General features: G+C 42.3%; 1 protein-coding gene across 9 annotated transcripts in view; it reads left to right on the forward strand.

Moving 5' to 3' along the window:
• OXR1 (oxidation resistance 1) overlaps positions 1-25,924 on the forward strand; it is a 512,712-nt gene that overhangs the window by 258,266 nt on the left and 228,522 nt on the right. The gene's annotated exons all lie outside the window — the stretch shown is intronic.

Below are 25,924 nucleotides of genomic sequence, written 5' to 3' on the forward strand. Positions count from 1 at the left end.
GAACAGAGTTTCTGACTTCCTTATTGCTCACTGGGGGGCTATAGTCTTATCTGTTGCTAACATTAAAGAGTGTTCTTTTGCAGAGAAATTCAGTGTTGTTAATGTGACTTTTCAAGTGACAGAAGCATTCCACTTGCTTTTATTATTATTATTTTTTTTTTTTTGTGAGTGTGCAATGTAATGAGTTCTGCAGAGAAAACAGGAGATGTACTGCTCCCAGCTTGCACACGGAGGCAGGGAGTCAGAATTTTGTTTATAAATGGAGTGATTAGTAGGTGATTAAGATAAGAAAGGACAGTCAGGATGTTTACTAAAGTTAAATAATCTGTTCCAAGTTTGGTGAACTGCAAAAAGTAAGTACAAGTCTGTCTCATCTTACGCGGGGGTTCCGTTCCGCGGTTAGCGCGTAAAGCGAAAACTGCGTATAGCCAAAACCCCATTGAGTTCAATGGCGGGCGAAATCGCCCACACTACAGATATAGTATTAAAACTGTTGTTTTTCTCTTTTTTTTGTTTTTTGTTTTTTTTTTGTTTTTGCCGACCGCGTAAACTTGAAATCGTGCATGTTAAATGCGCATAAGATGCGACAGACCTGTAGACTAAATGATGGAAAGTAATTGTAGATTTTTCCACAATTGTTTCAATTGTTGTATTCAAGAGGTACTAACAAAGTTACTAATATCTTTCTTTGAGAATAACTGATTTTTTAGATAAAAGAAATGCAGTAGATCTAATCTACCTGGATGTCAGTAAGGCATTTGATAGTTTCACTTGAGAAATTATTAGTTAAATTGGAGAAGGTGGGGATTAATAAGAGAACTGAAAGATGGATAAGGAATTGATTAAAGGGGAGACTATAACAGGTCATACTGAAAGGTGAACTGTCAGGTTAGAGGGAGGTTACTAGTGGAGTTCCTTAGGGATCTGCCTTGGGACCAGTCTTATTTAACATTTTTATTACTGACCGTGGCAAAAAGTGGGAGTGTGGTAATAAAATTTGCAAATGACACAAAGTTGGGAGCTATTGCCTATATGGAGGAGGACTGGAATACCATACAAGAAGATCTGGATGACCTTGAAAACTGGAGTAATAGAAATGGGATGATATTTAATAGTGCAAGGTGCAAGGTCATGAATTTAGGAACTAACAACAAGAATTTTTTCTATAAGCTGAGGACTTATCAGTTGGGAGTGGCAGAAGAGGAGAAAGACTTGGGTGTATTGGTTGATCACAGGATGACTATGAACTATCAATGAGATGCGGCAGTGTGGCTAATGCAGTACTGGGGTGCATCAGGCAAGGTATTTCCAGTAGAGAGAGGGAAGTGTTAGTACCATTATACAGGGCACTGTTGAGACCTCATCTGGAATACTGTGTGCAATTCTGGTCTCCCATGTTTAAAAAAGAGTCATTCGAACTGGAACAGGTGCAGTGAAGGGCTACTAGGATGATCTGAGGAATAGAAAACCTACCTTATGAAAGGAGACTCAGAGAGCTTGGGGAGATATGATATGATTGTTCCCTATAAATATATCAGAAGGATAAATACCAGGGAAGGAGAGGAGTTATTTAAGTTAAGGACCAATATGGACCCCAGAACAAATGGATATAAACTGGCATCAACAAGTTTAGGCTTGAAATTAGGTGAAGATTTCTAACCATCAGAGGAGTGAAGTTCTGGAGCAGCCTCCCAAGGGGTGCAGTGAGGGCAAAAAATCTAACTGGCTTCAAAACTGAGCTTGATAAGTTTATGGAGGGGATGGTATGACAGGACTGCCTACACTGGTGTGTGGCCCATCGGCAACTGCCTGTAGCAAAAGTCCCCAGCGGCTGGAGATGGGATACTAGATGGGGAGGGCTCTGAGTTACTACAGAGAATTCTTTCCCAGGTGTCTGGCTGGTGGGTTTTTCCCACATGCTCAGGGTCTAAATTACCGTATTTGTGGTCAGGAAGGAATTTCCCCCGGGGTCAGATTGGCAGAGATCTTGGGCTGGGGGTTCACCTTCCCCTGCAGCATGGGGCACAGGTCATTTGCATGTTTAAAGTAGTGTAAATGGTGAATTCTCTCTAACTTGAAGTCTTTAAATTATGATTTGAAGACTTCGGTAACTCAGCCAGAGGTTAAGAGTCTATTACAGGAGTGGGTGGGTGAGGTTCTGTGGTCTGCAATGTGTAGGCTGACCAGATAGCCAGTGTAAAAAATCGGGACAGGGGGTGGGAGGTAATAGGTGCCTATATAAGAAAAAGCCCCCAAGATCGGGACTGTCCCAATAAAATTGGGACATCTGGTCACCCTAGCAATGCGTGGGAGATCAGACTAGATGATCACGGTGGTCCCTTCTGACTTTAGTAAGAGTATCTGAGTAAGAATATACATTACAGTTTTAAACCTAACCACAGAGACTTGCCGCAAGATGTCAGAACATGTTAGTGTTAGAGCTGAGTGGGTCTAATATTTATTTAATTTTCTTTCTTGATATCGGAATCAGATACAGTGTTCCTGTCAGATAATTTCTAAGTTACTCTCTGCAAAAATACCCTAGAGTTTTCAGTTGCCCTAAGTAGCCCCTGGAGTCAAGATTAAAGTCAGACCCCCAACCCCCAACAAAAATCTGAAATGGCACCCCTGTCAGGGTAGGAACGGAATTTGCCTCCCACCACACATGGCTCTTTTGACCTGACTGGAGTCCTCCCCCCAGATATAGAAGTCAAACTACGCCTATGAAATTAGGCCCCTGTGATACAAAGACTTATGCATGTGCTTAACTTTATTCACTATGAGTAGTGCTGTTAAAGTCAGTGGTCATGATGTATAAAGCTCAGCATGTGCATAAATCTTTACAGGATTGGCACTTTACTGATTCCTTGGTTTATAATCTAGTTACACTTGATTAAAATGGATGGATCTTTCTCACCCTGTAATGTGCATGTTATATTGATTAACGTTCGTGGGAATTACTTGTTCATTCAGAGAAGAAGAACTAACATAGAAGGGAGGTTATGGACTCTCTGCTAGACACTTCTGAAAAGAGCAGGTATATTTAAAACAAAAAACAAGGTCTGTAGTTTAATTTGGAACATGCTTCTTGTGCAATAATTATAAATTAAACTTTGTTATATTTTTTTAAAAAAAGAAACAGCAACGGCAGTTATCTATATATTTTAGAAAATAAAATGTAGCATTTTATGGACTAAATTTACAAAAGTGATTAGTGATTTTTGGATGTCTTCATTTTTATTTGCCCAATTTATGGATAACTTAAAGGGGCCTTTCAGAAAGTGCTGAGCACCCGCCACCTGAAAATCAGACCCCTTTTTAAAGTGTTTCAAGTTACCTCCCCCTCCACCAAAAATGAAACAGAGTCATTTGTCACTTTTGAAAATATAGGCCAGTTCAGTATTGTTTTGGTCAGTATTTCCAAATCTTGGATCAAGTACTGCTTCAATCCCCTGAAGATAAATGAAATGTGCAATTTGAACACCAGCTGAGAATCCTCGATTAACCTCCGTATGGTAGGGTTACCATACGTCCGGATTTCCCCGGACATGTCCTCCTTTTGTGTGCTAAAAATAGCGTCCGGGGGGAATTTGTAAAGCACTCACAATGTCCGGGATTAGCAGAGCGAGTGCCTGGGAGGGCTGCAGGGAAGTCCCGGGCTGGACTCAGGAGCAGCTGTAGAGGAGCCGGATCCGCCCTGCATTCTGAGCCAGCAGCTCCCTTGCAGCCCAGTCCGGCAGCACTGTGCAGGGCCAGACCGGGTTTTGTTGTGCAGGGCCAGGGACCAAGTTTTGTTGTGCTGGAGAGCTCAGCCACGTGTCCGGCTCGGCTGCACAGAGCCCAACACTCTGTTCTGAGCAGCAGGGTAAGGAGGTCAGGGGGCAGGAAGGTTCTGGAGGTGGAGGTCAAGAAACGGGGGGGGCTTTTTGGGGGGAGTGGAGAAAGTTTTGGGCAGTCAGGGTACAGGTAGGGGGTAGGGTCCTGGGGGGCAGTTGGGGGGGGTCTTAGGAGGGGGCAGTTAGGGGACAAGGAACAGGGAGTCTTAGGTAGGGGGTGGGGTTCTGGAGGGCAGTTAGGAGCAGGGGTCCCAGGAGGGGGCAGTCAGGGGACAAGGAGCAGGGGGGGAGTGTTTGGGAGTTCTGGGGGGGGCTGTCAGGTGGCAGGGGTGGGGAGATGGATCGGAGCAGTCAGGGGACAGGGAGCAGAGGGGTTTAGATGGGTTGGGAGTTCTGGGGGGGGCTGTCAGGGGGTGGGGAGTGGTTGGATGGGGCGTGGGAGTCCCAGGGGTCTGTCTGGGGGTGGGGGTGTGGATAAGGGTTGGGGCAGTCAGGGGACAAGAGGCAGGGAGGCTTAGATAGGGAGTGGAGTCCTGGGGGGCAGTTAGGGGCAGGGGTCCCAGGAGGGGGCAGTCAGGGGACAAGGAACGGGGGGAGGGTTGGGGGTTCTGGGGGGGCGGGAAGTGGGAGGGGCTAGGGCGGGGCTCCTCCTGTCCTCTTTTTTTCTTGCTGAAATATGGTAACCCTACCGTATGGAGGAATATGCCTCAGGGACTCGGCACTGAAAAAGAAACTTCCTGAGGTGTGCACAGTAGCAGAAATTAGGTTCCAGGTTCTGGACAGAGTAATCAAAAGAAGCAAAGATAATTTAGTTTTCAGGGCTGGAAGTCTGTTTGGCATTTCGGGGCTCAATTGTTAATCAAACAAAGTTATATTTTAAAATGACAAGGTGATAATCATATAGCAGTGTTTTGTAATATAGTCATCCATATTTTTCAGAAATACAGCAGTACAGACAGAGGCTTACATAGATAAAATCAAGAAAAACATTGAATCCATATCTTTGTTTCAGAGTTCTACTGTAGATTGATACATTTGAGAGAGAAGCATGGTCTTGGGCTTCTATTCAACTAGCTGTTCCATGAGGGTGGATTTCTGTGTCACACACAGCTAACCCATGTGAAGTAGGTTGCAAAGTCAGGGCCTAAAATTGTAAGGCCAGACTCTCAGTTGGTGTGAATCAGTGTAGGTCCACTGAAGTCTAAACAGTTAAGACAGTTTACATAAGCTGAGGATATTTCTCAACAGCCCTTTTGGGAAGGGACTGTCTGCCTGTGTTTGGAGACAGCTACTGGCACACTGTGGGTACTATGAGAAACCAAATTATGGTAATCATGGTATAGCCTGTTACATTTATAGTTAAAGTAGAACTGAGTTTTGTACCTTTTGTACTTATTTATGGCTCATTACCTCAATCAATAAGCCACTAACCTTCCTTTGTCCTAGTACTGAGGTGGTGTTAACTGCCCATTTTACCTTCTATGGTCTCTTGCAACACGTTAACACCTTATATTAAACAATCTCTTCTGCCTTGTGTTTAGCTGTGACACTCAGAGTATCTTTCCCAAACCTGAATAAGAGTTCTGCATAAGTTCGAAAGCTTGTCTCTTTCACGAACAGAAGTTGGTCCAATGAAAGACCTTGCCTCACCCACCTTGTCTCTCTTTTGCTCTTGAAGCAATCACTTTGTTATGTATGAAGAATACAATATATCCCCCAACCTCTAAAATTACAGTATTTACTTGTTGAATACAGAATTAATTTTCTGAGAATTCACAAGTAAATCAGTTCATTTCGAGTTAAAAGTAACTTTAAAATGTGTCCTTTAAGAAATTTAGCACAGTGTATCAGATCATATTTTTGTTCCAAATGATCTTTATAGTGGATGAACGCAGACTCTTCAAACTTCCCATACAGTAAAACTTACCATGAGGGAGAAAATGAAAAATCAGATATGTCTTTAAAAATCCGTTTAATTTGGGACTAAAAACACTATTCTGTACTAATCATAATTTATGGTTATTTCATAGAATCACTACAGGGCGAAGTTAAGATAGTTTGGGTATCTTATTTGCATATTTCCGATACATAAGTTTGTTTGGATTTCTTTTAATCTTAACTCTGCTTTTATGATGTTTCTTTTAGGGTTCCTTACAACATATGGGGGGGAGGGATAGCTCAGTGGTTTGAGCATTGGCCTGCTAAACCCAGGGTTGTGAGTTCAATCCTTGAGGGGGCCACTTAGGGATCTGGGGCAAAATCAGTACTTGGTCCTGCTAGTGAAGGCAGGGGGCTGGACTTGATGATCTTTCAAGGTCCCTTCCAGTTCTAGGAGATAGGATAGGATATCTCCATTAATCCCTGCAATGTAGTTTACCCTAAATTACTGTTATGTATTCTTAACCTTAGCTGCATCTTAATGTAGACTTTTTTGGGTGGGGAGGGGAATTATTAGTAATGATCAAGTGGTCTGAGCACAGGACTGTGTGAGGATCTAATCCCAGTGCCATAATCCTAAATGTCATGCATATGTATGGTGTTATATAAATCATAATCCTGACTCTGGCACACCTTCTGAACTCTTGGGCAAGGCACTGAACCTCTCTTTTTCAGTCCGAAGAATGTAATTTTGTGAGAATTAATGTTTGTAAAGTGCTAGGAACAAAAAATGTTCTACAGGGCTGCATCTTGGGACCTCTAATCCACCTGCCCATGACATGTTGGATAAAACCTGTCTGCACTTAGCTATTGTTGGTGGAGTTGCACTGGTGTTGAATTACAGGACCTAATTTTCCTAGTGTCGACAAGGACTGCAAGAGTTAAGTAGTAGTATCTTTCGGTCTATATTTCATTTGGTTGGTCAATGATATTTATCTTTTAAAAAGTACATCAGTGCTTTGCAGTTCTACCGGTTTCCTAGAGAATTTTAAGCTTTCCTTGTCCTCTGTATGTGAAGTTTCTGTTGTTGGATAAAGTCAATTACAGCACAGTGCATTCTTGTCATCTATCAATACATTTTTCTTTCTAACATGAAGATATTGATTGTCGTTTACACCTACAGTCATCAATGGATTTGTTTAACCAAACTCATGAGACGTATTTTAAAGTTAACTATTTGAAATTTGGTGCTGAGGAATAAAGACCTAAGAGTATTTTTGCAAGTTCTGTGGTCATGATATTGCTGCAATGGGAATAATTTCTGAGAGTCAGTGACTTTTCTTTAGCATTTAAAAGAAAAAGAAAATTAACAATAAGGGAGCTGTAGCTTATAAAAATCATGTTTCAAAAAGAGGGAGGCATAAAGAAGACAGTATAAACAATTTGGTTTACTTAAAACTGGGAAACGCATAACTGCATGATCATTTACACTTATTAAGCCTGTAGGCAGCGTCATGCAGCTGCATCATAGCTCTTTCTACCTAGTAAGCTAGTAGGTCCCAGGAGAATATATCACTTATAATGTGACATTCTGCCATAAATCTGTACAGATATTCTAGAAAATAGAGAATTAAGTGATAACCATAAGTTTCCTTCAGAACATCTAAACGCTTAACAGTCCGTAATGTAAAATAAAACATACGCAGGCCTAGTTTTTGTAGCCCGTTTCGTGTATTTTAGTGCTTGCTTTGATGTTTTTGCAAGCTGTGTTTGAGAGCTGTTGAAAGGAGGAGGGAAGAGTAACTAATTCTCATGGTGATCTGAAAGAAAAACGTAACAGTCTGGAAACCAGAGAAAGTAGGGAGAAATAACATCCTATGCTCTGCTGGTGACCACAAAGTTATGCAAACAAAAGCCTCTAATGTGTGCAAAGACAACAGCTTCGTAAGTGTTAAACTTCCCATAGATGAAATGATCTTCTGAATCTCTGAAATATTCTACAAGTATTACTTTTTTCAACTCACCAGGGATATCTAATGTAGGCAAAAATAGAAAGACTTCGCCGTACGCCAGCAGAAATATGTAGAAGGTAAAGCTTTAAAAATTACTGCCCTTTGCCCTTATGTACTTTGTGTCTCTCTCTGTGTGTGAGAGAGATACATTACATACTCAATTTGGGAAGGAACAATCAGTTGCACACATACAAAATGGAAAATGACTGCATATGAAGGAGTACTGCAAAAAGGGATCTGGGGATCATAGCTAAATATGAGTCAACAGTGTAACACTTTTGCAAAAAAAAGACAGAGTACTACTGTCTGGCAGAGCTTCCTCTCAGTAGTAATAACAGAAATGTAAGTAGTTCTTTGCCAACGCTGGAGTGAGTGAGTGACATGGTACTGCCTGACTGGCCAGCAGGGAATGAGATGTCAACACTTGTTATGGCAAAAAATGTCACTAATTTGCAGTAGGTCTCCCATCCATTAGTGAAGTTCTACTGGGTGGGAGTGAATGAGGTTCTCTTATACTTTAACAATTCTCTTCGGAATTGGGGTAAATGTATTATTTCATCCAGGCAGACACACAGCCATGGAAATCTGAAAGAACATCCTACTGAATTTGTAGTACATATGGAGGTACTGAATAATGTATTGAAACAAGGTTACATGATGACACTACAGGTAATCTGCACAGTGCATTTGGAGCACAGTGCATTTGGAGCAGCTTAAAGGGCAACTTTTATTATGGAGAAGCTACCACCTCTCCATAGTTAAGGTCAGGGCCGGCTCCAGGGACCAGCCCACTAAGCATGTGCTTGGGGCGGCACCTGGAGGGGGGCGGCACGGCGCGGCGTTCCGGCCCGAGAGCGGGGCCGCGACTGGGCTCGCTGCCCTCCCCGCGGCGCTCCAGCCGCCAGGGAGAGCGGAGCCGCAGTGGGCTCGCCGCCCTCCCCCGGCGCTCTGGCCGCCAGGGAGAGCGGAGCCCCGGCCGGGCTCTCTGCCCTCCTCCCGGCACTCCGGCTGGTCGGGGAAAGCGGGGCCCTGGCCGAGCTAAAAATAACCATGGAAAAATCTTAGCCTTAGTTATAGGTCATCACAAACAATTACCCTAATTTGAATTTTTTACTTTTGTCTAACCTTCCTTGGTTTCCTCCTAGCTCAAAAATTGCATGATAATACCATTCCAAACTTTCCATATAGTTAATTCTCTCTAAAAACGTACATGCTATCCATATTTGAAGAAACTAGGCAGTAACTAAGAAAAGTCAGAAGGTATATGGCCTCCAGGCTTGAAGAATTATTGAGGGAAATATAAGAGCCTGCGTTTCACAGACTTGGATCTACTTATAAAAATAGAGAAGAGAAGGCTTTCCAAAGCAGGGAAGTCCAAGAAAGGATTTCTTCACTGGCTAGTGGATTCAGGGACTGGTGCAAATCTGAAAGAAGAAAAGAGAGCTATAAATCATATATATTTTTATTGTAACTTGTTGATCATTTTAAACAAAATCTTAAGTAATCCTAAACACTTTCTTCCATCTCAAATACATGCCCATTACTGTAGCTTTCTGTAACTCTGCAAGAGCTAACTAAAATTACTTTATAAGAAATGAAAAAGAAGCAAGGTAAATCCACCTACAGCCAAGGTACTCCATTTCAGCAGGGCTGGCTCCAGCTTTTCTGCAGCCCCAAGCGGCAAAAAAAAAAAAAAAATCGGCGGCAATTCGGTGGTGGGTCCTTCACTCCCTCTCCTCCTGTTTGGTGGCAGCTCAAAGAGGAAGAGAGGGAATGAGGGACCCGCCGCCGAATTCCCACCAAAGACCTGGACATGCCGCCCTGATACCGGACGAATTGCTGCCCCTTTGAATTGGCTTCCTTGGCTGGTGCCTGGAGCCGGCCCTGCATTTCAGAAAAAAAGAGTTAAAGGTGTTTTACCAGATAATCACTCTGTTCTGGAAAACCCTTCATATAAATCAGCGAAGGATTAGAACAGGGGTCGGCAACCTGTGGCATGCGTGCCAAAGGTGGCATGCGAGCCGATTTTTACTGGCACATTGCTGCCAGCTGGGGTCCTGGCCACTGGCCCCACTCAGCCCACTGCCAGCCTGGGTGAACGGAACCCCCAGCCGGCAGCAGGCTGAGCGGGGCCGGCAGCCAGGACCCTGGCTGGCAGGAGCCGGCAGATGGAACCCCAGACCGGCGGCGGGCTGAGCCACTCAGCCGCCACTGGTCTGGGGTTCTGTCTGCCGGCCCTGCTCAGCCCACGGATGGTCTGGAGTTCTGGCCGCTGGCTCCTTGCCAGCCGGGGTCTTGGCCGCCGGCCCCGCTCAGCCTGCTGCTGGCCTGAGTGAACGGAACCCCTGGCTTGGACTAAGGGGCAATTTAATTGTGGTGAAGATGTTCTAGCTTGGCCTACAGCCAGAGCTCTGGGACCCTCCCAACTCACAGGGTCCAAGAGCTCAGGCTCCAGCCTGAGCCCAAATGTGTACACTGCAATTAAACAGCCTTTTAGCCAGAGCCCGAGACAGCTGGAACGGGCCAGCCATGGGTGTCTAATTGCAGTATAGACACTCTCAAATTCCAGTGTTGTGTTGTTTTTACAGGTGGCTATAAAGTAACTAAAAACTAGCATGTTTAATTTAATTAGGTCAGCAACAGACTCACACAGAAATTTTACCTTGTTTTGACCTTGTTTGCACAGTGTTCTCTGCCAGAAGCAATCAGTGCCTGAGATGGAGCAACACGGGCTAATTATTACCATGATAAATGGATTAAGAAATTGCATTAAAACAGTGTCTGAATGTTCTCTGATTCTCTCAGCCAGATTTACTTCTTTCTGGGGTTTTTTTTAATTGCAGTATGTTAATCTTAAACCAATGGTTAAATGTCAATATTTTTTTGATGATTAACAGTTTACTCAAACAAGTTCATGCTGGATGAATCAGAGTAAGAATTAAAGTGGACTTTGTTGTATATTTTAGGTCCCAAATTTAAAGTGATTGCTCTGGGAGTTGTTCTGTATTCTAACTAAAAAGATCACTTTGATGCTAACTTTTTTTAAAAAGGGAAACAAAGTGATCACTGCTTATATAGAACATAGGGCCAAATCCTTCAGTTTTCTAATGCAGGCCAAACTCCTGAAAGCCACTGCATAAGGATGACTACAGGACTGCAGACATGTTTAGGTTGTGTTCTGCAGCCACAAAGCCAACAGAGGGAGCACAGTTAACTTACTGTTATGAAACACCATCCAGTTCTGTAGGCAATGTACAGCGAAAACATAATTGTTTGCCAAAGGAGGTACAAAAATGTTAGATTTTAATTCTCAGGTGGGATTTTCAGAAGTGTTCAAGCACTTGTCTAACTCTGCCCCGGTTCAATAATGTTCAGCATTGGCCTGACTCTGACCCTTCCATTCCTTAAGGGAGTGTGACAGACGACAGAAAGTAACACTAACAGTACCATCAAAATGCAAAGTATTTGGTAACATCTCTTGTTAGTATTATTTTAATAAAAAAACACTTATGTAAAGAGACACTAACATCTTGTGATACATACATTTTAAAAGTTTCTCGGTGTCTCATGTAACCATTTGGTTTGTGTTATTCTTGGCTCATTTTTTTTATTAACAAACACAGAATCTATGTCATAGTACAATATCAATTATTAACTGGTTACTTCAGCTGTCACATTACAATGCTTCCCAAGGTAATTAATTGTGATATGGGCTCATGACTACAAGTGAGGAATAAGCAGTAGGAATACATGAATACCTAAGGATCAAAGAACCTTTTTTAAAATAAGTACAATAATCATGTATATAGAATTGTTCCTCCTTGTAGAGTTTTATCAATATCAGAGCTAACATTTTCAAACCTGGGTGCCTAAATATAGGTACTGAAATCCATATTTAGACACATACAGAACTTTTATGTTTGTACATAAATTTGAATCATCTTCAATAATCATCTTGCCTATTAAAAATATCAACAGCCTGTTTTATGAATTGCAACGTACAATGCCTACCACTTATATTGGGACTTTTCATCTGCAGATCTCAATGTGCAAAAGAGGGGATCACAAGTCCCATTTTAAAAATGGCGAAACTGAGGCATAGGGAGATCAAGGTACAATTGTTAAAAATGGGTGCCTAAGATTAGGCACTTATATCCATAAGTAGGCATCTACATCAAAGTAGCCTAATTTTAAGAGCTACCAAGGATACAAGGTTACCAGTGAATTCTGTCTGAGTTGTGGGTACTCAGCACCTCTGAAAATCAGACCTCTTTTACATAGGTATTGAAACTTTCATAAAAGTAGCTTGATTTTCAGAGTCCCTGCAGTGCCCATTGACTTCATAGCTACCTGCAGTACTACATTTACTGAGGTATTTTCAGAATTTCCCATTATAACTGTAGGATTAGAAATGGTAACGGTAAATGCAGCAGTGCAGTAAATATTAATGTATTTCTAATGAGACTAACTGTTCCTGTTTCCCTGTTCAAGTTACAATGTCTCAATAAGGTGAAATGTAGAAAACATTAAGTTCTGCATTCGACAGACATATCTAAGACACATGGAACTCAAAAAGCCTCTCAGATTTTGCTGACAGAGGGGATGACAGTGGGGCGATGTAGGGGGAGAGGAATAGGTTCTGGGGTAAGATTGAGTACACTACAAATTACTTCAGTATAATTTACATCACATAGGGGTGTGAATAATCCACACCCTTGCACAACGTAAATTATACCGCCTAAGCACTGGTGTGGACAGTGCTATGTCAGCAGGAGAGCTTCTCAACATAGCTGCCACCTCTCATGGAGGCAGGAGCTATTAAGCTGATGAGAGAGCTCTCTCCTGTTGGATTAGAGTATCTTCACCAGAAGTGAATTGTAGTGTAGACATAGGCTGAATCTTGGCGGGAAGAAACAACTGTCTCATTAAGGGCCCGTGGTCAGGAGCCTTGTAGTGAAGGGTGGGCGAGGCTACCCTCTCTCCCAATCAGCTAATCAGCCCTTTCCCCAGTCAAAACAAAACCTCAGGGGAAGAGCAGCACATAAGGCTCCTTGTACTCTCTCATGCCTTGTCTACACTTGCAGCTGTACAGCGCTGTGAGGTAAACCTGTCTTTGTACAGCTGAGTAGGGAAAAGCGCTGCAATCTGTCCACACTGACAGCTGACGGTGCAGTGACATGGCCACGCTTGCAACATTTGCAGCTGTGTTGGGAGCGGTGCATTATGGGCAGCTGTCCCAGCATTCGTTTGGCTGCAACGTGTTTTTCAAAACAGGGGTGGGGGTGGAGAGAGTGCTTTTTGGAGCGTGCCAGCACTCTCTTTTGCAAGTTCCGAACTCCCGGCCCCCTGCTCATTCATTCACTCACTCAAAGCAAACAGCAAACTGTTTGCTTTTTCTCTGTGGTACGAGCTTTGAAACCGGCACTTCTGCATTCTTGCAGCCGGTCACAACAATGGAGAGGATTGGCCATTTGACAAGGTGATCAGTATAGCGCTGCAGGTTGATTCCTGGTACACTCTCACAGGGGAGAGTCGTAGCCACTCCACTGTATCTCTTATGCTTCTCAGGGAGGTGGAGTACCTGCAGCGGTGTACCCAGGGAGATACAGCGCTGTAAGTGCCCTGCCAGTATGGACAGGGAGTGAGTTACAGTGCTGGGGGAGGCTTTACAGCGCTGTAACTCGCAAGTGTAGCCAAGGCCTCAGTCTAAGATTGACTACTCTGCCAGTAAACCTTCAACCCCCTGGAAGGGAAAGGGGTGACCTGGATTCTCTTCCCCTGGCTGTGGGAGAGAAGTAAGAAATCACCCCATCCAGCAGGAGCACTGGGAGGACGGACTTTTGTTATCAAAGTCTAAAGTAATTTTTGGTTTGGAAAGACCTTGACAGTCAGGCCAGGTGGAGCTTGCGTCAGGGAATGCAAAGAACCTACCCACCTCCAGTCACCGTGTCAGGACAAGACATTGGCGAAATAAAAACCACAGACCATATATTTTGAGATACAGAGCATATTTGCTCTTTTTGCTTCCAATTTTTATAAACTAACCCCAGTAAAGTAAAATTAGGATTAACAAACCCTTTCACACAGCGTCTGTTTCCTTAGATCTACATTTTAAGCAGCTCACCTTTTCCACCTGAGATGGGATGTGATGGAATAGAAAGACTACTGTGGTTCTCTCTTTAGAATTCATCATTATCTATGGGAGATTTATTACAAGCTTCAACTTTTACTTTCCAAAAGGCCAAATCCACCTTCCAGTAGCCATGCAGTTCCCATTGAAGACAGTGGTATTTGCACATGCTTAGCTGAGAGCAGAATTTGAAAATATTAAAGCCCTTTTGGTTATTTGATACTGTGGAAGAGAAGAAAGGCGGGAGGTACTGGCTCTTCTCTTCAGGAAATAGCCACTGGAATCTCTTTGATTCATGCTCTGTGCTGGCACCTTTCAAAAGAGGAGGCAATGCCATCATTCCTGTCTACGTTTGGGGGACAAAAATCCATTTAAAATGATGGTTTTATTTATTGACAAAAATCCAGCAGCTAGGCAACTTGTTCTATAAGTATTGAAGGAAAAGTTATTTAAGATTTTTGATTGGCTTATTTTTCTTGTTATAATCAGAGCAAGATTATAGTGATAAATGTCTCGATGTCTAATTGGCAGCCGGTATCAAGCGGAGTGCCCTAGGGGTTGGTCCTGGGGATGGTTTTGTTCAACATAGAATCATAGAAGATTAGGGTTGGAAGAGACCTCAGGAGGTCATCTAGTCCAACTCCCTGCTCAAAGCAGGACCAACATCTACTAAATCATCCCAGCCAGGGCTTTGTCAAGCCAAGCTTTAAAAACCTCTAAGGATGGAGATTCCACCACTTCCCTAGGTAACCATCTTCATTAATGATCTGGATGATGGGATGGATTGCACCCTCAGCAAGTTTGCGGATGACACTAAGCTGGGGGGAGAGGTAGATACACTGGAGGGTAGAAATAGGATCCAGAGTGACCTAAACAAATTGGAGGATTGGGCTAAAAGAAATCTGATGAGGTTCAACAAGGACAAGTGCGGAGTCCTGCACTTAGAATGGAAGAATCCCATGCACTGCTTCAGCCTGGAGACTGATTGGCTAAGCAGCAGTTCTGCAGAAAAGGACCTGGGGATTACAGTGGACGAAAAGCAGGATATGAGTCAGCAGTGTGCCCTTGTTGTCAAGAAGGCAAACAGCATATTGGGCTGCATTAGTAGGAACATTGCCAGCAGATTGAGAGAAGTGATTATTCCCCTCTATTCAGGACTGGTGAGGCCACATCTGGAGTATTGTGTCCAGTTTTCGGCCCCCCACTACAGAAAGGATGTGGATAAATTGGAGAGAGTCCAGCAGAGAGCAACGAAAATTATTAGGGGGCTGGGGCACATGTCTTAAGAGGAGAAGCTGAGGGAACTGGGCTTATTTAGTCTGCAGAAGAGAAGAGTGAGGGGGGATTTGATAGCAGCCTTCAACTATCTGAAGGGAGGTTCCAAAGAGGATGGAACTAGGCTGTTCTCAGTGGTGGCAGATGACTGAACAAGGAGCAATGGTCTCAAGTTGCAGTGGGGGAGGTCTAGGTTGGATATTAGGAAAAACTATTTTACTAGGAGGATGGTGAAGCACTGGAATGGGTTACCTAGAGAGGTGGTGGAATCTCCATCCTTAGAGGTTTTTAAGGCCCGGCTTGACAAAGCCCTGGCAGGGATGATTTATTTGGGGATTGGTCCTGCTTTGAGCAGGGGGTTGGACTAGATGACCTCCTGAGGTCCCTTCCAACCCTGATATTCTATGATTCTAAGAATAAGCCAGAGGATTGCACAAACTGGTTAATGTTATAAGCAAGAAATAAGTTTATTAACTACAAAAGACAGATTTTAAGTGATTATATGCGATGGCAAACAGAAAAATGCAGATTACTAAGCAAATAAAACAAAATGCGCAAACTAAGCTTGATTCACTAAAGAAACAGGTTACAAAATGTAATTTCTTACTCTAAATGTTGACTTTAAGCAGGATCCAGTTTCTGTAGCGTAGATTTCCAGTTATTTCTCTCTACAGACTAGACTCCTCTGTCTCAGTCTGGACTCAGCCCTTACCTTTCCCTCAGCTTAATTTCTTTGTCTCTTCAGGTACTTTCAGCAGTCTTTCTTCTTGGGCAGGAAGGCAGTGGAGAAAAGTGTTATTTGCCTTACTCCCCAGCCTTAAATAAGATTTACATAAGGAGGAAATCTTTTGTTTCCAGTCTTGACCTCCCCCTTCTTTTAGTGGAAAATTACTAGAAGTCCAAGATAGTGTTTAGTATCAGGTGGCCGGACCATCTCACCTAGTAGTGTCACAGCTATGTCCCAAGACGTCTCTCAGGAAGAAGAGAGATTGGTATCTTTAAAGTCTTATTGTTTCTTCCTAATGGCCCATCAAAGCTGATGGCCTGTTGTCTGGTGGGTGTCTCCCAAATACACACACAGTTGTAATTGTTACATAGTCAATATTGCTAACTTTAGATGCAGAAATTATGCATGCACATTTAGTAAATCATAACCTTTCCAATGATACCTTACAAGACCCATCTTGCATAAAATATATCTTAGGCCATATTCATATTATAATCATATTTCTATGAAGAATATGGAAAGTAATGTCACAGTTGTGAAGGCCAAAAATATAACTGGATTAAAAAAAGAATGAGATAAGTTCATACGGGATAGGTCCATGGCTATTAGTCAAGATAGTCAGGAATGCAATCCCATGTCCCTAAACTTCTGACTGCCAGAAACTGGGACTTGATTATGGGATGGATCACTCGATAATTGCTCTCTTCTGTTAGTTCCCTCCTAAGCATTTGGCACTGGCCACTGTCAGAAGACAGGATACTGGGCTAGACTGACCATTGGTCTGACCCAGTATGAACATTCTTATGTTCTTGTTCAGATGTGGCACTGATGACAAGAAATTCAAGGCTTTAAATCCACATTGAAGTAAATAGCTTGAAAATAACTACGTTGACAAAACCAAATGACAACTTCTCTTGAAGTTGCTTCCATAGCAAACAAAAAGTTCTGCCACTGATGTTGCCTTATAATTTAACGTTGTCAAAATAATAACTCAAGAAAAATACAAGGAAGTAGGATTGCTGTCTAGAAGACCAGGTTTTAAAGTCAAATAGCTACACTATCTGTCTTAGGAAGAAGTTAATATGTGTGGAAAGGCATCCATTTAATATTGAGTCAATGTTCATCAGGAGTAATTGTGCTTCCCATTCAGTCTATTAAAATGCCCATACTACTGCACAGTCATATAATATCAGATTCTGGGCTAGCTGCTGCCTGGATTACCAAGCTGCAATGAAGCCTCCAATTGTGTCTTCTTCAGGGACTGAAGGTGGGATTTCTGGATATAAAATCATAAACCTCTACTGCTTGAGCTAAAGCAACAAGTCCATTAGATCGAAGGCAGTAGTAGATTCATAAACCACTGTACAAGAGTCATCTCCTACAAAGGAGCCACACTGTGTTATGTCCGGGTTACACAATGGCTGTTCTGAACATTCCACATAATCTAAATTTAAGTAACATCACCCTCAATATTCAGATAAAGCACAAATCTTACTAATTTAAAATGGGCCTCCCAGTCATCAGTAATGGATCTCTATCTAATCACTTCACATTTTACTAGAGTGCAAAAGGAAAACTGACAGATTTGCCTGAGTTTGGGATGAAGCATGACAGCTATAATATCTGAACAGGGTCCGAAGACTCTCAGCACATCTTGACAACTCTTTACTAACCAAAACAAAAGACAAGAAGAGTGAGAGAAACGGGGCAGTTGAGGAAAAAGAGCTGTCATATAATGCTAAAACAGTGCTCACAAACATTTGCCCGTGCTTGTGGGCTTTTTCTATTTGTGCCATTTGTTCAATCAGATTTGCATGAATGTTTGAGAAATAGTGTTCTTTTCTGCTGGTAGGGCAGTTTCTTCCTCCCATATCTAGGAACATTTTCCATGGATGTTTTAACTTTCATTTCTTCCATCATGAATGTCAAGTTTTTATTTCCTGCCGATGTTAACTTCTCAGCTGTTGATAACTTGTTTTATTTCCCTGTCCTCTTTGGTACAGTAACTCCTCACTTAACGTTGTCGCGGTTAATGTTGTTTCGTTGTTACCTTGCTGATCAATTAGGGAACATGCTCGTTTAAAGTTGTGTAATGCTCCCTTCTAACGTCGTTTCACATCCGCCTGCTTTGTCTACTGCTTGCAGGAAGAGTAGCCTGTTGCAGCTAGCTGGTGGAGGCTTGGAACCAGGGTGGACCGGCAGCCCCCCTATCAGCTCCCCCTGTCAGCTCTCCGCTCCCCTAAGTTCCCTGTGCAGCAGCTGCCCAGCAGGCTAGCAATTGCAGCTGTCCCTCCCCCACTGCCATGTGCTGCTCCTGCCCTCTGCCTTGGAGCTGCTCCCCGAGACTCCTGGTTGCTGTGCGGGGGAGAGGGAAGGAAGAGGGGGGTTAATGTCAGGGTGTCCCCCTCCCCCCTGCTCCTGCTCCCCGCTTACCCTATCTTCCATAGAGCTGGGGGGGACACCAGGGCTCAGGACGGAGGGAGCTTGCAGCAGCTGCAGTCTCCGCAAGCTGATCTAATTAACAAGGCAGTGTACTTAAAGGGGAAATGCACATATCTCCCTCCATTCCTGCTGCCTTGTAGAGTGAGAGAGTTAACCCTGGAGGGCTCAGCCAATTGCTAGTTCATCATTTAGCAGTAAGGGAAATATCCCACCCTCTGACTCCTCCACCTCAACCAAACTTCACAATCATCATCGCTGTGTACCAGTATTAAATTGTTTGTTTAAAACTTATACTGTGTGTGTGTGTATATATATATATATAATATAGTCTTTTGTCTGGTGAAAAAAAATTCCCTGTAACCTAACCCCCTCGTTTACATTAATTCTTATCAGGAAATTGGATTCACTTAACATCGTTTCGCTTAAAGTCGCATTTTTCAGGAACATAACTACAACGTTAAGTGAGGAGTTACTGTATTGACAATATCTTACTAATTTAATGTCACTATAAAGCTAATGCTACTTCACATACACAACTGCTTATATGTGTATACTTTTGCACAGACCTGCTTTGCATGGGAAGTCACTGCAACTGTGCATGTTGTGCTCCCAGATACTGTGCACAAACATGAGTTGTCTAACCGGTTGGGTTTCTAAATCTTCACTTTAAAAAATCTTGATAATAAAGGGTATATAGTCTCTCCCCTGATGTGTGCCCAGTAGAACTGAAAAAGTTAAGCATATGAGTTGTGGAGAACATATCCCTTTAATTTGAAGAATTTTTAGAATTCAGTATTTCATCAGCACTGATGCCACTTCAGAGGCTTCATCACTTTCAGTACAACACAAGACAGATTTATTTTGTATTTCATCTTTCCTACAATCTGTATTTCATAATGCTTTCCAGTCTGAATGAATACACAGTCTAGAGGAAAAATAGCAGAGAGAGAGAGAGAGAGAAAAGAAGAGCAAGGGAGAAAAGCAATGTTTTCAGATGAGATGACAAACAAGATGAGGCTTCAGTAAGGTGGGGTGAGCTGTTCTGTGTGGCAGACTCTGTAGACAAAAAAGGCTCTTGCACCTTCAGTGGTGAGATTGTGTGAAGAAGCTGTGTGGGAACTGCACAAAGAAATAAAGCTGTGTCAGGTCTTTGGAAAGTTCTAGAAACATCAGCCAAGGTTCTCAAAAAGTAGGAACTTCACATTAGGCTTCTAATTCCATATTTAGACACCAATCTAAAGGCCCTGACTTTCAAAAGTGCTTAGCAGTGAACAGCTCTACTTGAGGTCAAAGGCAGGAGCTGGGGGCTCATCATTTTTGAAAAACATTGCCTACGTTTAGGTTCCTCATCTAGGCCATGGAGAGTAGCGTGACACGTACAGTGGTGCTGTATGTTAGAGTTGTGTAACAGCATGTTTGCTGCATTTGTTAGATTTTTTTTATGGTGTAAAAGGCTTTGTTTTCTGTTATAGTGATGGCTGTTGCTACCTGTTATTAACATAAAAAGAGGGCAGCATTGACACTGATGAAATAGATATTACAGAATAAAATGATTTTATTGCATTTTTACACTGGCAAAAGGCATAGTACGGATGCAGTTAAACTGGCAAAAAAGTGTTTTGCCAATATAGCTTATTTTGATCAGAGAACTAATGTAAAGCCCTGTTTTGCCAATATAACTGCATCTCCACTAGGAGGGTTTGCCAGTACAGGGGGTTTGCCAGTACACCTTTTACACACACACACACACACACACACACACACACACACACACACACACTCTCTCTCTCTCTCTCTCTCTCTCTCTCTCTCTCTCTCTCACACGTACTTACTTTATTTCCAATGCTCTGTCCTTTCTTTTCTTAATCTTCTCCAAAAAGCAATTTCAGAAAACGTAGGAGGCTAAGCTCCCATAATCATAAAGCTCTAATGGCTCATTTTTCAAATTTACTTCATATCCCATTTGCCAAAAACGGAAAGAAAAACAGGTTTATTTTACAACCCCTGTTCCTCTTAGGTAAATGGGAAAAATTGTTGTTGTTGTTGTTGTTATATTAAAATAAATATTTTGAACTAATTTCCTTTAAGATGAGCCTAATCACTCTCACTATTTACATTGGTGCAAATCCAGAATATAAATTTACTTTTCATTGAAAACAATAGTGTTGCACGAGTGTAAAAGCAATATAGGAGAGTAATGGAGTAATTGGACCAAACAGCTATAAATAAACACAGATTAAATTAATTATGCTGCAAAACGTAGCACACAATTAGCCGCCACAGCAGAACTACATAACTGCAAGAGACTATTTCCTGTAGCCTGCCCAAAGGAAATTTCATATGGTAAATACAAATTATGACAAAAATAACATTTCACTAGGCAGTCATTTCAATTTTAGCAGGTTAATTCAGAACATCTGTGTTGGGATAATGAAATACATCTTTCAGAGAATCTAATGGAACCATAAATGTAAGTAACATCTTGATTTATTATCACCATTATCATTAATAATGAAGAAAACACTTTAACAGAAAAGATCTTGTGGCCCGCACTGAGATAACATTTTATTAAAAGTGGGTAATTTGTAAGGGCCAGCTCATGTCCTTATTAAGCAAGGGCGAGCTAAATATAATTGGGAGCATGCTGAGCATCCACTCACAGATCTGATCTGTTTTTACCTGTAGTGGAACTAATTTTGATTACACTTATACTATTGTAAATCTGGAATAACTCCACTGAAATAGGGGGAGTTATACTGATATAAAAGTATCTAAAACAGACGATGAAATCCATGTCAGTTATAGCTGAATCAGTCCAAGTATTGCTTCTGTTTACTTTCCTATAGGATTGTCTCCTTTGAAATTATTTTTGATTTTTAAACAGAGCAGATAAGTTAAATTTGTCATTTCCTTATTGTAAGGAAATCAATACATGTTGTAATCCTATGCCTGCAGGTACAGGAATGCTATCAAAACTAAAGTTAGGGCAATCACATTAAGATATAGCATATTAGTCTTGTGTGCTTTTTATACTTGCATGTTATTCAGAATTCTAATGCTGACTTTTGTCATCCATGAACAAGTTCAGCAATATCTAAGTGCAGCTGTGTGAGATCCTTAGATTATAAGTGAGGGAGCTTTTACTATTCCCCAGTCAAACTTTAAAATGGGACCACCACAGGAACCAACACATCAGTGTTTCAATACTGAAAAACATTCCTCTTGCTGCAAGTCTAGTGGCATAGGAAATCAAATTCAGAATCTAAGTCCCCTGGTTGCTATCAACCACTAATGAATCATAGAATATCAGGGTTGGAAGGGACCTCAGGAGGCAATCTAGTCCAACCCTTTGCTCAAAGCAGGACTAATCTCCAACTAAATCCCCAAATGGCCCCCTCAAGGATTGAGCTCACAAGGCTGGGTTTAGTAGGCCAATGCTCAAACCACTGAGCTATCCCTTCCCAAGGTATCTTGGGTGCTTTCTGGAAAATATGTAAATTTCAGATGTTAACAAGCACTTCATGAAGTTCTCCCTGTTGCAGGTTCTTTGCTGGCACCCCAGTAAGTTCTCCCTATTGTAGATTCTTTATTTCTGGATATTCTTAAAGGGATTTGGATGGAGAGATAAAATAAAAATAAGTTGCTATGTTTATTGCTGAGGATTTGTGTGGCAAAAGTATTCTCTTCTCTCCAAGGGTCTCCTAATCGTTTTGAGGTTGAAGATATGTGCTATTCCACTTTTGGAAGATTGACTAAAGTCTTTTGTTCTTTAAGTTTTCATAGATTTTGTTTGTGAACTAACTTATCTAACATGCACACTAATAGTTTATTATTCTCATTTATTACTAGATCTGTTGTACGGTGCTGTAAGTGGGTCATCGGTGGAAATGGGCACAGCAACACTACAGTTCAGAGTTAGATTTTCTCCCTTCCCTAAAGTTCACACAAACCCATGGTTCCTGACTCACCTTCTATTTAATGTACTTAAACTTTCCCCACAAAGACACACACTGCTTTGCTAGATATGTCATTCAAACTGTTTTCTTTTGAGTGCAGTTTCAGAGGAATTTGGGGGTGGGGGGAGGACACTCTGTTTTCCAGGTACTTCATTACCTATGAGAGTGATAAGTAAAGTGAAGCAGATTTGTGCAACACATGGGTAATAAGGAAAGTGGTTTCCATAGCAACAGTTGCTGTGGAAAATTCTCGGTACTGCTTCACCTTTCATGGGGATTTTTATTAGCGATTCAGATCACAGAGTTAGTTAAGGTGAGCCCACCTCCATTCACATAGCTTTGTTTTTCTCCATTTGTTTTAGAATGTAAAAGTTAGAACCGTTCACAGGAGAAGACACTTTCCTTCTTTTGTCCCCGATTGCTGAAATCCATTAGAGATATGGTTTGTATTAGATGTATGTAGAAATCAGCTGGGAATTGAGATGTTTTGTATCAGATGGGGGAATGGCATTCATTCATATACTTTCATCTGAACACGTCCTTTTTCAGAACATCCTCGTTTGGGTTTTGGTTGGTATTTTTTAACTGTATGGATTGCTGACCTGGCTCATGGGATCCTTCTCCCAGTTCCAGGCTCTCCCCCACATGGGAGCAGTGTGCCAGGTCACAATGGCTTTCAAATTTGGCCTGGAGTGGACGTCATGCCAGCAAGGAAGGGGCTCCACCATTATGCCACCCACACCCAGTTCTGGTTACTGCCTCCCCATGGGCAGAGGTGCACCCCAGACTGCCCATGGCAGGGGGGTCAGAGGGTGCTTGGCACAATCCAGATTGGCTGGGAGAGTTGGGAGCCAATGGGAAGGCAGTAACCAGAATCAGGTCATGTGTGTGAAGAAGAGGTGGTTGGGGCAATGAGTGGTATTGCTAGCCAGTTGTGTTCCCAGTCCTGGGCTCCTCTCTGTTCCTCATCAAGACAGGCTCCGAATCCACCTACCCTCACACCCAGCTCCAGTTACTGCCTTTCCATTGGATGTTTGGTTCTCAGCTTCTAAACAAACAGCCAGTGGGGAGGCAGTAACTGGAGCTGCGTGTGACATGGGGTGGAGTTGCTGCCCTATGTTGATTTGGAGGCAGAGCTGAGTGGAGTAGCATGAGGCAGCAGCAGCTTTATTAAAAGACTGCACCTCTCAGTGACCCAGCTCAATCTTTTAAAAAAAAAATAAATCTGGGGCTGCAACCTCCCTCACTTTAAGTACTGGGCCTGGTGCTCAGATTTGGGTGGGCCAGGATGTAAACTGGGTGGGCCATAGCCCACCCTTGGCTGTGCCCTTGCTCAAGCTCCCTTTCACTCCCAAGAATATTTTCACCAACCATTTATGGTTGTTGTTGCTAATACATGCACACAGTGATTTCTTGCCTCCTATAGAAAATGAGGGGACTCTTTTCCAAGGAAATAAGTGATATTGGTTTTTATTTATTTATTTTATTTTCCTTGAAATGTTAACATAATGCTGCCTGCAGTGACTCAAGCGCATGAGTACCAACCTCAGGTCACCCTGTTAAGAGCCAGGGCACAAATCCCAGATTGGTTGTGAATCCTATACTTACATTTCACCAATTATCAAGTGTAAACTCCTCAGGCACTATAATAGCCTTAACATGGAGTCACAGACAGTCCCTTTGGGTATGTCGATCTAATTTGCCACCCAGAGTGAGCATACCTTTGTGATAGATGGTCCCTTACACCAAGAATCACAGGCATATTCAGGTTACCACCAGTCCAAAAAGACCGATTACTTATCCCAGGTAAATTGCACCTTAGATCTCTCACCAAACACAATGCTTGTGGCCAATTTTATAATAAACTATGTAAAGATTCATCATATAGAAGAGAAACAAGATAATTATTTACACGGTTAAATCAGGTAAACGTATACACACAAATGAGTTACAATCTTATGTTTCAAAAGGTCATAGAAGCTTCTATAATAAGCAATCTCTATATGTCCTTTGGGGCTAACCCAGGCTAAGCAGCTGGGGTCTCTATCTTATGCCTAGCAAACCTTGCTCCCGGAGTTCAAGCACCACAGAGATCCAGTTCCTTCTTGTTAGGGGTTTCATCCCCTTCCTCTGAGCTGAGATGCAAACTCAGCTGACAGGAGGAATCCACTTGCATGATGCATCTTCATAGAGGAGTGGGCAGAACACCTGCCTTTTGTTCTCATTAACATCCCACAATAGTTCCTCTGGTGTCAATGGACCTTTCCTGTTGCTTTGGACATAACGGCTTATGTTGGAGATTATCATTTCACACCAGTTAATGTCATTCTCCTGTCTGGTGATTTACACAATCACAGAGGCTGACCAGACTCTGATGGCCATGTACTCAGGGTGGCTAGCCTGTCCCACAGCTAGCACTTCTGTGGCTACGTTCTATTTTTCGAGCACTAGCTCAGTGAGACCTAGCGTGAGAATGTCTCCTTGAACTGGGAATCACACACTCAGCTTCCACTATAGACATGTCTCTAATCTATAAAATAAAGATAGGCCAAGCCAATGGCGCACTGGTGTGTCAGCTCCTGGAAGTGAATTGTCCAGGACTGGCAGAGGGCTGTTCTCATCCAAGGGCTCTCATTAATGGAAATTGCTTTCCCTGACATGTCATAAGAGCCTAAATTTTGCAATCTTCCAGATATGATGTAAGGCTCTGCTAAATATAAAAACAGTTAATTTATTAACCACCCAAAGGAAAATATGATCATACAGGAGCACCCATTTTGGTAACTCATATTTGATTTATTTTGGAACACACCCAGATGCCTTGATAACTGGTACAGTTAGAGAACGTAAATAAACTGATGTGAAAAATTGGTGGTATCTTTAAACATAGGATATTTGGAGGCTTTTTTACTTGTTCATTATATGTCCTATTTTAACGGATTGATTATTTCAAAAATCTTGTCTACACTGTTCATAAAAGCCTTATTAGGAGCACAAGAGAAAGCTATTTCTTCGATCTGGGTAATCATTTCTGTTTTTGAAATGGGAGTTGTGGTGGCTGTGCTATCAGATTACAATAACATATGCACAATTAGCAAAATGTCTCTAGTCTGTTTGCCTAGTTTAAAACAAAAGTGGTGTATAATCCACACAGAAATGTACAAGGGTAAAAATACAGGTTTTGAAAAGGATTTTACCTCAAACAGCTGCAGGAAGTGGGAGTTAATGCAGCAGCTTGGAGTGTGGCTTACGCTGTCTCTCTGAAGCTGACGTATTCATTCAGATAATGCCAACATGTCTCATTCCTGACAATATAGAATTTGTGAACACATACAGCCCCAGTGTTGTGGGACGTGGCAAAAGAAAGGGATGACTGGCCAAATGTCATTGCACTCTGGCCTTCCTCCAGCTACCAGAATGACCACTTGTGGGCTGTTGCATGCAGCTCAGCATAGCCTGTGGATGCATTATGCTGCTCCTCAACACTGAACCAGAATTAAGAGCACAAAGATAGCTTACAACCATCTTCATTCACCCCAAGCTGCAAAACAACCTGCCCTGAGAAGCTGGATCTTTGTTTCTTGCTTTGTCATGCTTCATGGTTTCCCATCTGTGATGGGATGTGCATATCCCGCACAGGACAAGAGGGGGTTAACCCCACACTATGG

This window comes from Chrysemys picta, chromosome 2, assembly GCF_011386835.1.
Source record: "Chrysemys picta bellii isolate R12L10 chromosome 2, ASM1138683v2, whole genome shotgun sequence".
Lineage (NCBI taxonomy): Eukaryota > Metazoa > Chordata > Testudines > Emydidae > Chrysemys > Chrysemys picta.